The sequence below is a fragment of the Microcaecilia unicolor genome, chromosome 11, assembly GCF_901765095.1.
Source record: "Microcaecilia unicolor chromosome 11, aMicUni1.1, whole genome shotgun sequence".
NCBI lineage: Eukaryota > Metazoa > Chordata > Amphibia > Gymnophiona > Siphonopidae > Microcaecilia > Microcaecilia unicolor.
This window is the reverse complement of record NC_044041.1, coordinates 154,878,653-154,891,503: the sequence shown is the minus strand read 5'-3', so window position 1 is coordinate 154,891,503 and position 12,851 is coordinate 154,878,653. Positions and strand designations below refer to the sequence as shown.

Sequence of the window (12,851 nt, the reverse complement as noted above, 5' to 3'; positions counted from 1 at the left end):
ACCTCAGGAGTAGGTGACAGCGGTAGGCGGGGAAAGGGTTGGCGGTAGGCGGGGGAGGGTTAATGGTGGTAGGGGGGGAGGGTTGACGACGGCGGCGGGGGGCAGAGGTAGGGGGGGTTATAATGTGCCCCCTCACTCTAGCCCCTGCCCCCTACCGCCGAACCTCAGATACGCCCCTGGCTAGAAGTCTGTCCGCCTTGTTCCCCCATCTATGCAAATTATATTTATATAGCTGGATGTCTCTCGAAGCCCGTCTATTTAAGCTGACATTTATCTTGTTTTTCAATTCTCTAAAAGTATCCCTAGCCCCCTCCACCCCCCGTATAACTAGGGCCCGAGCTTCTTGTAGCTGCTGAAGGTGAATCAAAAGTTCCCCGTCTCTTTGCTTACGCGTTTGGGCCATATACTCTATGATTTTCACTCTCATCACTGCCTTCCCAGCCTCCCAATAGGTGACCGGATCTGTGTCACTGGGATCATTATCAGTGGGGTAGTGCCCCCATTCCTACTCCAAGAACGCCCGAAATTCAGGTTCTAAGTATAGTGTGGGGTTCATGCGCCAGCCTTCATTACTCTTTCTCAGTGAAAGCTTCAAGTCCACCCAGATCATATCATGGTCCGAGACTACTCCCGCATTGATTAATGCAGAACAAACTCCTGAAAAAAAAGATGGGGACGTCAGTATGTAGTCTAACCTGGCCTGAACTTTATGGACATGGGAATAGAAGGTGTATTCTCTGTCATCCGGATGTAGCGCCCTCCAGGTGTCTCAGTAGCCCTATCCCTATTTCTTCTTTCCCCTTGGGATTTGCTTTCGGCGGGTTACAGTCAACTAGTCGGTCAGCCGTAATATTAAAATCTCCCCCCAGAACCAACTGATACCCCTAAAATGGAAGCAATGTGGTCTTCAACAAGGAGAAGAACCTTTGTGAATATAGGTATCACATGAGTTTGACAAGGTCCCTCATGAAAGGCTACAGAGGAAATTGGAGGGTCATGGGATAGGAGGAAACGTCCTATTGTGGATTAAAAACTGGTTGAAGGATAGGAAACAGAGAGTGGGGTTAAATGGGCAGAATTCACAATGGAGAAGGGTAGTTAGTGGGGTTCCTCAGGGGTCTGTGCTAGGACCGCTGCTTTTTAATATATTTATAAATGATTTAGAGGTGGGAGTAACTAGCGAGGTAATTACATTTGCTGATGACACAAAGTTATTCAAAGTTGTTAACTCGCGACAGGATTGTGAAAAATTACAGAAGGACCTTATGAGACTGGGAGACTGGGCGGCTAAATGGCAGATGACGTTTAATGTGAGCAAGTGCAAGGGGATGCATGTGGGAAAAAAGAACCCGAATTATAGCTACGTCATGCAAGGTTCCACGTTAGGAGTTACGGACCAAGAAAGGGATCTGGGTGTCGTCGTCGATAATACACTGAAACCTTCTGCTCAGTGTGCTGCTGTGGCTAGGAAAGCGAATAGAATGTTGGGTATTATTAGGAAAGGTATGGAAAACAGGTGTGAGGATGTTATAATGCCGTTGTACCACTCCATGGTGCGACCGCACCTTGAGTATTGTGTTCAGTTCTGGTCGCCGCATCTCAAAAAAGATATAGTAGAATTGGAAAAGATGCAGCGAAGGGCGACTAAAATGATAGCGGGGATGGGACGATTTCCCTATGAAGAAAGACTAAGGAGGCTAGGGCTTTTCAGCTTGGAGAAGAGATGGCTGAGGGGAGACATGATAGAGGTATATAAAATGATGAGTGGAGTGGAACAGGTGGATGTGAATCGTCTGTTCAAGCTTTCCAAAAATACTAGGACTAGGGGGCATGCGATGAAACTACAGTGTAGTAAATATTAAACAAATCGGAGAAAGTTTTCTTCGCCCAACGCATAATTAAACTCTGGAATTCGTTGCCGGAGAACGTGGTGAAGGCGGTTAGATTGGCAGAGCTTAAAAAGGGGTTAGACGGTTTCCTAAAGGACAAATCCCTAAACCACTACTAAATGGACTTGGGAAAAATCCACAATTCCAGGAATAACATGTATAGAATGTTTGTACGTTTGGGAAGCTTGCCAGGTGCCCTTGGCCTGGATTGGCCGCTGTCGTGGACAGGATGCTGGGCTCGATGGACCCTTGGTCTTTTCCCAGTGTGGTATTACTTATGTACTTATGTTCTGGGCATATACAGAACACAAGGCAACCCGAACGCCCTGAAATATTCCCACCCAGATGACATATCTGCGTCAGGATCCTGGACTATTTTATGGCAAGTGCTGTCTAACGATTTATGCAAGAGGATGGCTACCCCTCATTGTCTATTATTAAAGGACGCAGAGGCCACTTCCCCAACCCAGCCCTGCTTCAGCTTTATGTGTTCTGATGGGGTGAGATGGGTTTCCTGAACCATAAGCACATCCACCTTTAAGTGCCTGCCGTAGTTTAACATTTTCTTGTGTTTAATGGGGGAGTGAATACCATCTACACTGAGAGTAGCCACCCTTAGACTATCCATCCCACCACCCACCAGAATAACCTGTATCTGCCCAATATGACAAAATAACTCTCCAGAGCGGTGTCCCAGCAAGACTGCTCCATGAGCAGGAAAAACCGTCCTGTACTTGTGCAGCTAGTAGTAGGAGTGCAAGTTTCAACTCAAAGCCTCTCAGCCTCTTCACCCCTCCCTCCCAACCCTGAAGACCCCTCCCCTATCCTATTAGAGCATAGCCCCCCCTGAACCCAAGTAAACTCTCCCAAACCCCTCCCCCCCATACTGACCAGACATCACCATTCACACTACCAACATCCAACACCCTTCACTCATATCCCCCCTCCACCTCCCAACTCTGCACTACTAGCCTACACACTTCCCCGCCCTCAAAATACCCAAGAACACAAGCTCCTGCTCCCCTCCCCCATCACCCAACAAAACCTCATGAATTAACCACACAGTTCAACCATAAAACACCAATGGGTTAAGCAGAAACACAAATAATCGCAATAAACAGTGACTGTTGTGAACAAACCTCAGCCTCCACTGGAAACAACGCCCTCCCCTCTTCGAGGAGAGTCTTCCTTGGAGACATTATAATTGGCTCTCCTCGTACTTTCACCACACACAGTTTATAAGTATTGCTATACTGGGAAAGACCAAAGGTCCATCGAGCCCAGCATCCTGTTTCCAACAGTGGCCAATCCAGATCACAAATACCCGGCAAGATCCCAAAAATGTACAACACATTTTATACTGCTTATCCCAGAAATAATGGATTTTCCCCAAGTCCATTTAATAACGGTCTATGGACTTTTCCTTTAGGAAGCCGTCCAAACCTTTTTTAAACTCCGCTAAGCTAACCGCCTTTACCACATTCTCTCGCAACGAATTCCAGAGTTAAATTACACGTTGAGTGAAGAAATATTTTCTCCGATTCGTTTTAAATTTACTACATTGTAGCTTCATCGCATGCCCCCTAGTTCTAGTATTTTTTGAAAGCATGAACAGACGCTTCACATCTACTCGTTCAACTCAATTCCCATGTGAATTCAAATGGTGCCTGTTGGGCTAGGGGAACAGGAGAGGTTTGAAATGGCAGTGACGAGTTAAGCTAGGCAGAAATAGCTGCTGCAAAAACTATTATTGCCTCTCACTGGAAGCAGCGTCCTGGACCCAATATACAAAGTCGGATATCAAAGGTCAAAGTGGTGGCAGACCTAGAAAAATTGACAGACCGCCAAATAGGGCGGTTTGACCCGGAGGCGGCAGAATGGACACATTTAGACCGAATATTGAAAGTAGCTTGAGGGATAAACTTTGTAGGGCACAAGAGAAGGGGGGGGATTGGGCAGGAGGTGATAGGGTAGGAGGGAGGGGAGGTGTTTAAAGGGGAAAGGTGGAGAAGAAACTGTCCTAGGGTAGACAATTAGAAAGGAGGTGGGATATTGCTGGTGAAGTTCTGTAGTAGAAAGGATGATAGCTTCAGTATTAATTGTTTGCATGGGAGCAACTATTTCTTGTTGAGGAATGTTATCATTTTCATTGTATGTGAATCTTTCAATAAAAATTTAAAGTAAAAAAAAAAGATCAGTCCATGGTAACATGGCACAGTTGTGTAGAGAATGATTAAAATCTATTGAATTAAAGCAGGACATTGCAAGAATGTCCAGATTGTGACCCTTGTTGTGTGACTTGGATACATAAGGATGATCAAAGCCAAGGACATTTAAAAAATCTAAATACTCCTGAGTCTGAATATTTGATCTTAAACATGTCCCACCAGCAGCGTTGCAGAATATTGCAACATATATTTCATTAGTAGCTCAGTCAGAGTATCTCTGCAAGTTGTCCATTTGCCTGAAGGACTATATACTTGTCACGTTCTCAAAGCTGGAAACTAGGTTGTGAGCCCTTGGGCCACTGCCGAGGAGCGGCAGGCAAAACCACCCCACCCCAGAGGCAAGGCAGAAGTCTGATAAAGAGCTAGGTTTCACCTGCACATGGCCACCTTTCACCAGGAGTTGAGCCCCTGGCTGCTGGCGGCCGGCAGGACTTATAGGACAGGGCAGGACTGGATAACAGGCAGCACACAGGGACTGAGGGTCAGAGGGAAAGGGAATAAACATGGACAGCAAGGCAGGAAACTGGGCTAGGACTCACAGAATAGACAACACAACACAAGCCTGGGAATGGACAAGCCAGGGGACAGAAACTGGAAGCTGCAAGCAGCCACAAAAGCAGGAAACAAACACAAACAAGGGAAAGAACTAAAAGCTACAAGCAGCCACTGAAGACAGACAACCCTGAAACCTAAGCACTACACAAAGAACTACAAACAAGGAGCAAGACTAAGAAACAAGCAAACCCTAAACTAAACATAGACTAACTAGAAACAGGCAAGAACTTCAGTCAAGAAACTAGAACAAGGAAACAAACTCAGGCTGAAGAGCAACAAGCACCAACATACCAGGGCCTTAGACAATTCAAAGGCAAAGGCAGAGAGTCTCCAAATGGCTAATAAACCCAGCAACGACTGAGGCTCAGCTGCAGCAATCACCAGGCCACTACGGGAGCTGTGCAGGGGTCAAACAAGACAGACAAATCCGGCAGCTTGGAAGATCCAGACTGGACTGGGCTAAAGTGGAGGAGTGGCCTAGTGGTTAGAGTGGTGGACTTTGGTTCTGGGGAACTGGGTTCAATTCCCACTGCAGGCACAGGCAGCTCGTTGTGACTCTGGGGAAGTCACTTAACCCTTCATTGCCCCAGGTACAAATAAGTACCTGTATATAATATGTAAGCCGCATTGAACCTGCTATGAGTGGGAAAGCGCGGGGTACAAATGTAAGAAAAATAAAATAAATAAAATAAAGTCTGGAACAGGTGATAATCCATAGCAGCCACCACCAGAGGGTGAGGTGAGCACAGACATAACAATACTATAATACAGCCCAGTGTGCCTGAGAATCTAACATCAGAGACTGAACAACACATAAATTCAAGGGAAGGGGAACAAACTTTTTCCAAAATTTTAATATTAATAAAATATCTATAAAGGATTATCAAACCACCTCTTCTTTTTCCTTGTCTTGCAGAAAGTAAAATTCTGTAGCCATTAGGACATAGTAATTTTAAACGAGGATCATCTTGAATAGAAAACTAGGTCTCTGTAAGAAATACCAAACCTGGTGCAGCATCTTCTATCAGATCTCTAATAATATCTACTTTTTTAACTGCAGATCTGGCATTTACATAAAAAGAACAAGTATTAGAAGTTGTAGGCTGAATAGTAATTAACTTTTTGATGTTGCTTGATAAAACCTTCTTAGTTATATAATTAATCCTCGAGGCTCGTTGGAATCTTTTGGCGCCTAAAAAGGTAGAAACTTGATTTCGGATTTCTAGTGAACAATCTGTCAGATTGTTCTGAGCAACTAAACTCACATAAGGCACATGATAGTGCCTCCTTGAAGAAATTAAAACAGGAATTCCCCATTCCATGGCCACTACTCCTAAGATATATGGTACTATCCCACAACCCCACATCGCAGAACCCCATAGTAATAATTTAAAACAATTCATCTTCAATAGATTAAAGCAATATGGCACGTTGATCTAATGTTAAGTGCACTTCCTATAACAACAGTTCCAGGTAAAATAAGTATTTTTGTAAACGTTGCTGCACAAAGGTGCGCACTAAGGTGTGTGCCTTTGGCTTGTGCTTTACGCAGCGTGTCGAGCTACAATGCGCCACTAAGTCACAGCATCTTATCGGTGTCAGAAAGTGGGCGGAGCCTTTAGCAGGGCTTGCTTCATGACTCAAGACATAAAAGTGGTGCCCTAATTGGTCAGGATATCGGTGGGAATCCCCATAGGGGAGAAGACCTCCCACAGGGCACTGGCCATGGTGATAATATTCATGTTATGCAGTGCTGTGGTCTCTGTGTAGCAGGTGACACAATTCAAAATGACTAGGGATATACTTGTTGCCACAGGTTGGTTGTTCCAGTGGCCCCACAAAATCCATGGCTCCCCAGTCAAATGGAATATTGACAATGGGCATGGGCACAAGAGGGGCAGATGGAACCCTTACAGGGCTGCGCAATTGGCAGAAAAGCACTACTTGTTTATCTTTAAATGATGTTTATTAAAAAGATTCAAGGGCAAGAAATAAAATTACAAACTACAATGTATATTGTCCCCAACAAGATTTAGAACAAACTGCCTTTCTGTTTAATGAATGCAAAGTTTCCATTTCAGCATGTTATTTTTGGAATCAATCCCCCCCCCCCCCCCCCCATGTTGCTAATAAATGTATAGTGAACAGGAGCTCAATTAGTACAAACTGCAGACAGTCTATGGAAAATTTAAAATCCTGCTGCGAGCAGTGGTGGTAAGAGTTCCTCAAAAGCGTTCCCATGTATGTTAGAAAATTGTTCCTTTAATTGAGGGCAAGATCTTGAATACTCATTTGCTCTAGCAATAACAAGGAAATGATACTTCTTTATATATACCAGGCCAGAAAAACTGGGCCAGTATACGTTCCCGGGTCTTCTCTGACACCAAGTGGCCTCCTAACAGGTCACTGTGTGCTAATTGCATAACCTACCTGTAATAAGAACTAACAATTGCTCTACCTCCTCCCCCTCCAGGGTTCCCTTGGTCACGCCATATAATGAATCATTTTTCATTATGAAATACAGAGTGAGTTATCTTACAAGGGTCCTGGTTGCCCACGGGGTTCCCATCTACAGCTATAACCTTGACAATGCTTTTCAAAGGGATCCGTCCTCTGAATGGACTCTCTTAAAGTTTCCTGTGGTTCCTTCTCCACTCCATTCTAGCAGACTAAAGGATCTAAGGTGTCCTGGTCATCCTCCCTTGGCCCCAGGTCTCCAGCAACTGCAACCCATGAATTCAGAGGACAATGCAGTTTCTCTAAACACCGCTGATGGTGGGGGTTTAGGCAATTTAATATTTTCTGTATTGAAGTCAGGATCATCCAGCAGGAACATCTCAGAAAAAAACTCCTCCAAATTCTTCAGGTCTGCAATCAGCTGGGCCCAGATGGTTCTGAAACTTAGAAAATCCCAACCCAGGACAGCTAGGTAGGGAAGCCAGGGCAATGCTGCCCTCCAACTGGGCTGGCTTAACTGGCGTTTGGAGGGATACTTGACTTGCCATCTCTGATCCCTATGCATGTCACAGTCCGTTCATAGTTCATTTGCATTTGTGTGACTGTTCCTGTCCGAATGAGGGTCTGGGTACTGCTGGAATCTACCAGTGCTTGGTAGGGGTTCTCATCCAATTCGACATGCAGCACAGAGTTCTTGTTCTCTGATTGAAAAGCTTCTACAAAATTGCAGGAGTGCAGACCTACTACATTCACATCCACGGCTTCAGCTAGGGTCTTGGCAGTCCCTGGCTATATAACCTCTCTCCCAGTTGAAACAAGTGAGCGAGTGGGGATCTCATGACCATGTCATCATATTTTGCTGGGTTTTGGGTAGAGAGGTCCTCCATCGCTCCAATCCTCTTTTTGGCGGCACTGGGCTAGATAGTGACTTCTGGTCCTTAGAATTCTTGGACTCTGCCTTCTCTCTTCTCTTTCCAGGACTCCAAGCTCACTTCTTTTCCTTGTAAGGTTCAGGTTCTGGTTGCACTTGGTAAAACACTTCGGCCATTTCTTAAGTGCTCTCTGTCATCAATTTAGGGTGTTGCTTCATCCACTGTTTCATTGAAGGGGCAGCCCCTCCAGGAATTGTTTGAGGAGTATGACTATCTCTAGGCCAGTCTTGCCATCTGGCTCCAGTAGTCTCCAGGCTACATCTTTGATCCTGTAAAAGAAACTCTGGGGACTCTCTTTTGTTTGTAGAGAGCCCTTTTGAAATCGTTGCCAGTAGGCCTCATGGGTGCAACCCGCCTGCTCCAGAACGGTGGACTTCTCTGCCGGGTAAGTGGCCATCCAGTTGGAGTTGATGTCTTGAAATACTATCTGGCTGCTACATGTCAGAAGATTTCCTAAGTCCATGAGGATTCCAGCCAACCCAGAAAGCGAGCAGTCCTTTCAAATTTTTTTGAGAAATAGTCTGGGTCCTTTTTTTTGTACCATTATTTTTTTTTTAAGAACCAGCACCAAAGAGGTGGCTGGAAGTACTGGCTGTTGGAGTGCTCAGCTTATTTGGTCCAAAGAACTTTGTTGCAGCTCAACCAATTTATGCAGCGCTTTTTTTCCCCCCAGAATACCTTTTTTTTTTTTGGGGGGGGGGGGGTGCCATGAAAACTTTCATGGACACTAAAGGGTGCCACAAACTGAAAATGTTTGGGAACCACTGGGCTAAGGATTCCGGCTTTTTCTAACAAAGTAAGCTCCTATCCCACTGCCAGAACCATATGTGGTAATGTGAATGAGGGCAGGCCCCGGAGCAAGAATAAACCAGAGCCATGTAGCGGGTTAAGGTGAACAAAATAATACTTTATTTCAGGTGTCAGGTAGGGATCCTGTTCAATTCACAGGTGGGGGAAGAAAAGTAAACATAATACATGTCCTTTCATGTCCTGCTCCTGCAGGGCCATGGTGTGCACTACAGTCTCTCAGTATGGCAGCATAGACTACTGGGCTTTAGTCTGGCTCCCCAGAGTACCAGTACAATCTTTAGCAGTCAACATAGGCCGGCCAACATCCAACTGCATCAAAGATATTGATTTGCAAGGTTCCAAGTTGAACTTGGCGTATCTGACTGTTGTGGTTGCAGATCATAGATACATTGTGGAGTCATATGCAGTCAGGCATCACTGCTTCCCTCTGGGCCTCCTTAGCCTAGCTGTGCCCTGAGCTGTTATACTTCCTGGACCATGCCTTCCTGGCTCCACTCCTTCCATGTTATTTCTCCTTTGGACAGGACTGTGAGTTTTAAGGTGGCTCTGACAATGTGAGGGAGTATCCTTAAGGGGAACTGGCAGCACCCTTTAGCCTCCCTCACATCTTCCCAAGTGATATTTTGAAGTCAGGTACCTGTCCACTTGTGTTAGGAACCTAAAGAATCTCTGTTTTATATGGCTCCATGCGGAGTTTATTGTGTTTTGCCCATTTCCGAGTTGCTGTTAGACCGGCAGTCACTACTTAAAGCCATGGATAGATTTGCTTCCGTGGGTACGAGTAGCTGCACATCGTTGACATAAATATAGAATTTTGTGTCCAACTAAAGCAGCTCAGCTAAAGAAATAAGGCAGATATAAAATAAAATAGGTAACAGCATGGATCTCTGTGGAACCCTACAGTTTAGTGCTCAAGGTGATGTGCTGTTACTGAATAGAACCAATTGTCTGTCTGAAAAATAGGATTTGAACCATGCAAATACTGTATCTCCAATACCTGTTTCTGCAATTGTGAAAGCAGATGCCCTTTCATCTTGATGGAGACTTTTACTTTTGATGGCAAAGTATGTGACAAAATCATTGATGGTTAGTTGACTGGGAAGAATGTTTCTGTTGTGGGGGTTGCAGTAGACCATTTGCGTGCTTAAATTTGCAGACTGTTAAATGTGTTGGGTTATATATATATATGGCTACTGTTGAGGCTTGGCAATACATTTGCCATGTGTTTCCTACAGTTGAGCCTATTTTCATCTAGGTGAGATTTTCCCCTCAAGTTTATGTCCTTGACACTTAAGGACCTATAGTCCTGGAGAGAACTATGGCGAGCATTTGTTTTTATAGCATAGGACCTTCTTTCGTGGGGTTGTTTGAGGGTAGCTTTCCCCTGGACTCTCTCCCTCAGTCAGAACTGCCTTGGTTAGAAACCTTGCTGTCTGATTAGAATGCACTTTGAGGGAAATAGGGCATGATTGAGATTTAGACATTCCAAGGATGACACATATCCAGAGATTTTAAAGTAGTAGTCTTCACTAAATTTTAAACAAGTGCTAATATTCATGTCCAAAGGAGTGGAGGAGTGAGTTAGAGGCATATGCTGAAATGGAGGACGTTTACAGCAGAACCCGAATCGGCGGAACCACTCCTAAACACCTAAGAGAAATCAACTTGGAGTTTTTGGCTCCCGTGGAGGTTACATTGAATACCATCTGGAAGGCGCTTCGGGACCTAACGGTGGCAGTAAATAATTTTGTTTCAGATATAATTTTATTAGAGAGTTACATGGACAATTTAACTGAACCCTTTGAGAGTGAAAAATTGATATAACAAATGATTCTACATGAGTAAGAAGTGGTTATGATCTTGAAAATGATAGTAGACCAGAAACTTTGAATAATAAAATGAATATTATTATGGAGTGGAGGAGTGGCCTAGTGGTTAGGGTGGTGGACTTTGGTCCTAAGGAACTGAGTTCAATTCCCACTTCAGGCACAGGCAGCTCCTTGTGACTCTGGGCAAGTCACTTAACCCTCCATTGCCCCATGTAAGCCACATTGAGCCTGCCATGAGTGGGAAAGTGTGGGGTACAAATGTAACAAAAAAAATATCAAGATTATTGTTTTTCCCAGAGTTCCTGGTATGACTCCTAAAGTTTTCCTCAGAAATATTTCCTCAATTATTACTTTAAAAGGAGTGAAGCCTTTGAAAACTGGGATTACTTTAATCAGTGGGATTTGAATTAGAGACTTAAGTATATGTATTGTTAAATAACTTCTGGTTTTTAAAAGAGAAAGAATGTAATCAGATGTATTATTTCTAACTAATATTGGACAATAAGTATGTTTTCAATGAAATGATTTGACTATACACCGTATTGGCCTTGAAGAAGCCAACCAGATGATCAATGTGGAATAATGAATTAGACAAGTAATATCTGGGGATAATCAGGTTAATACCACATTTGTTTTTCTGTTTACTGTTTAATTGATCTCCTTGTCTTGTTCCACTCTCCCTATTTAGTGGTCTAAGGAAGAGAATAGAATTACCTGACTAAAATAATTCCTATATATTACTTTCTCTGTATTTCCGGCAAGTTGTTTTATCATTTGTAAAAATTTAAATGGTTATAAATAAATAAAACAAGTGCTAATATTGATCCAAAGGGGCTGAAAGACAGCTAGCAAAAATCGTCTGATGCAGGACAATGGACCAAACACCGACTAGCATATTTCAACTCACACAACCTGTCCCTAGCAGACCCACTCTCCCTCAGAACAGAAACCTTTCAAGCTACCTCCCAGAAGCCTCTTACTTTATTTGTATCCAAATAGGCAGCAGCTGCCTAAGGCCATATGGACCACAATTGTCATCATCAGTGGAATATAATGTTTTCATCATCACTTCTGTTTCCATCCTCCTTCCCACTGACATTCTACTGCTTCTCTTTAGCAGAAAGAAGCCCCTCTGTCCCTTAACAATGCCTGTGCCAATTGATATTTCCCTAAACAAATCAACTGATATCTTCCTACCCACACAGACTGATATAGAGATCAACCAAAACTTCTTTTTTCAGTTTCGGCCGCAATTGAAACTGTCTAAAAGCTTTCGGTCAAAACTGAAACTGTAGCCAAAACTCATCAACTGGTTTCGGCCAAAGCTGAAACCCAAAACTCAAATTTGGTTGTGTGAATATGAACCAGTGATGACACCAGGGGATTGTCAGAGCTTGCAGTCTGTATCCCTCTGCTAAATCCATAGTATCCAAGACAGAATATAATTGAAATCATGAAAGACAGTATTTTATCTCCAAGCAAAATAGCCTCCACACATATGGACCACAGCTAATGAAAACTGAAACTAAAAGCCATGGTGCTTTTACAGTGACTGACAGCACTACACTTGGAGTGACAGCTGACATCATAACTCCTCAGAGTGGCTAATTCCTAAGGAGCTTATCATCCCAAATTTACAGATTTAAATCCCTGGTACAATTTTGTATCAAAAGCATTTATTTGGAGCACTCTATTTACCATATAAACTATTGTACAAGATCATAAGTGCATTAATTGCAATTGCAGTATAAAAAAAAAAAAAAAAAGAAAGAATACAAAGAGTAGCACCCACCTCAGAACTACCTTATAATCCATGGTGGTCAGTTGTGGAGTAACTGGGGATTACTACGCCCCTAGACCACCAGGGATTGTAAAATAAATCCAGGTGGGCCCTACGGGTGGGGAAGCACTTAAGGTAGGGCAACTCCTGTTTGGGGGAAGAGGGAGGGAGGGAGACAAATAGGACAAAGTGCATATTTTTGGCTTCCATCAAAACACACGGTCATTTTTGACCAAAACAAAAAACAGCTGAAAATTAAAATAACCATTTGGCCGAATCCGAGCAGACAAAGGATTTTGGGTCAGTTTTGGCACCGTAACTGAAACTAAAAATGAAATTCGGTTGTCCTTTAGACTGATAGCCTCCTTCTT

The 12,851-nt window shown here is 43.7% G+C and overlaps 1 protein-coding gene across 2 annotated transcripts in view; it reads left to right on the top strand.

Moving 5' to 3' along the window:
- LOC115480869 (snake venom vascular endothelial growth factor toxin apiscin-like) overlaps nt 1–12,851 on the top strand; it is a 140,440-nt gene that overhangs the window by 52,756 nt on the left and 74,833 nt on the right. The window lies entirely within an intron of this gene.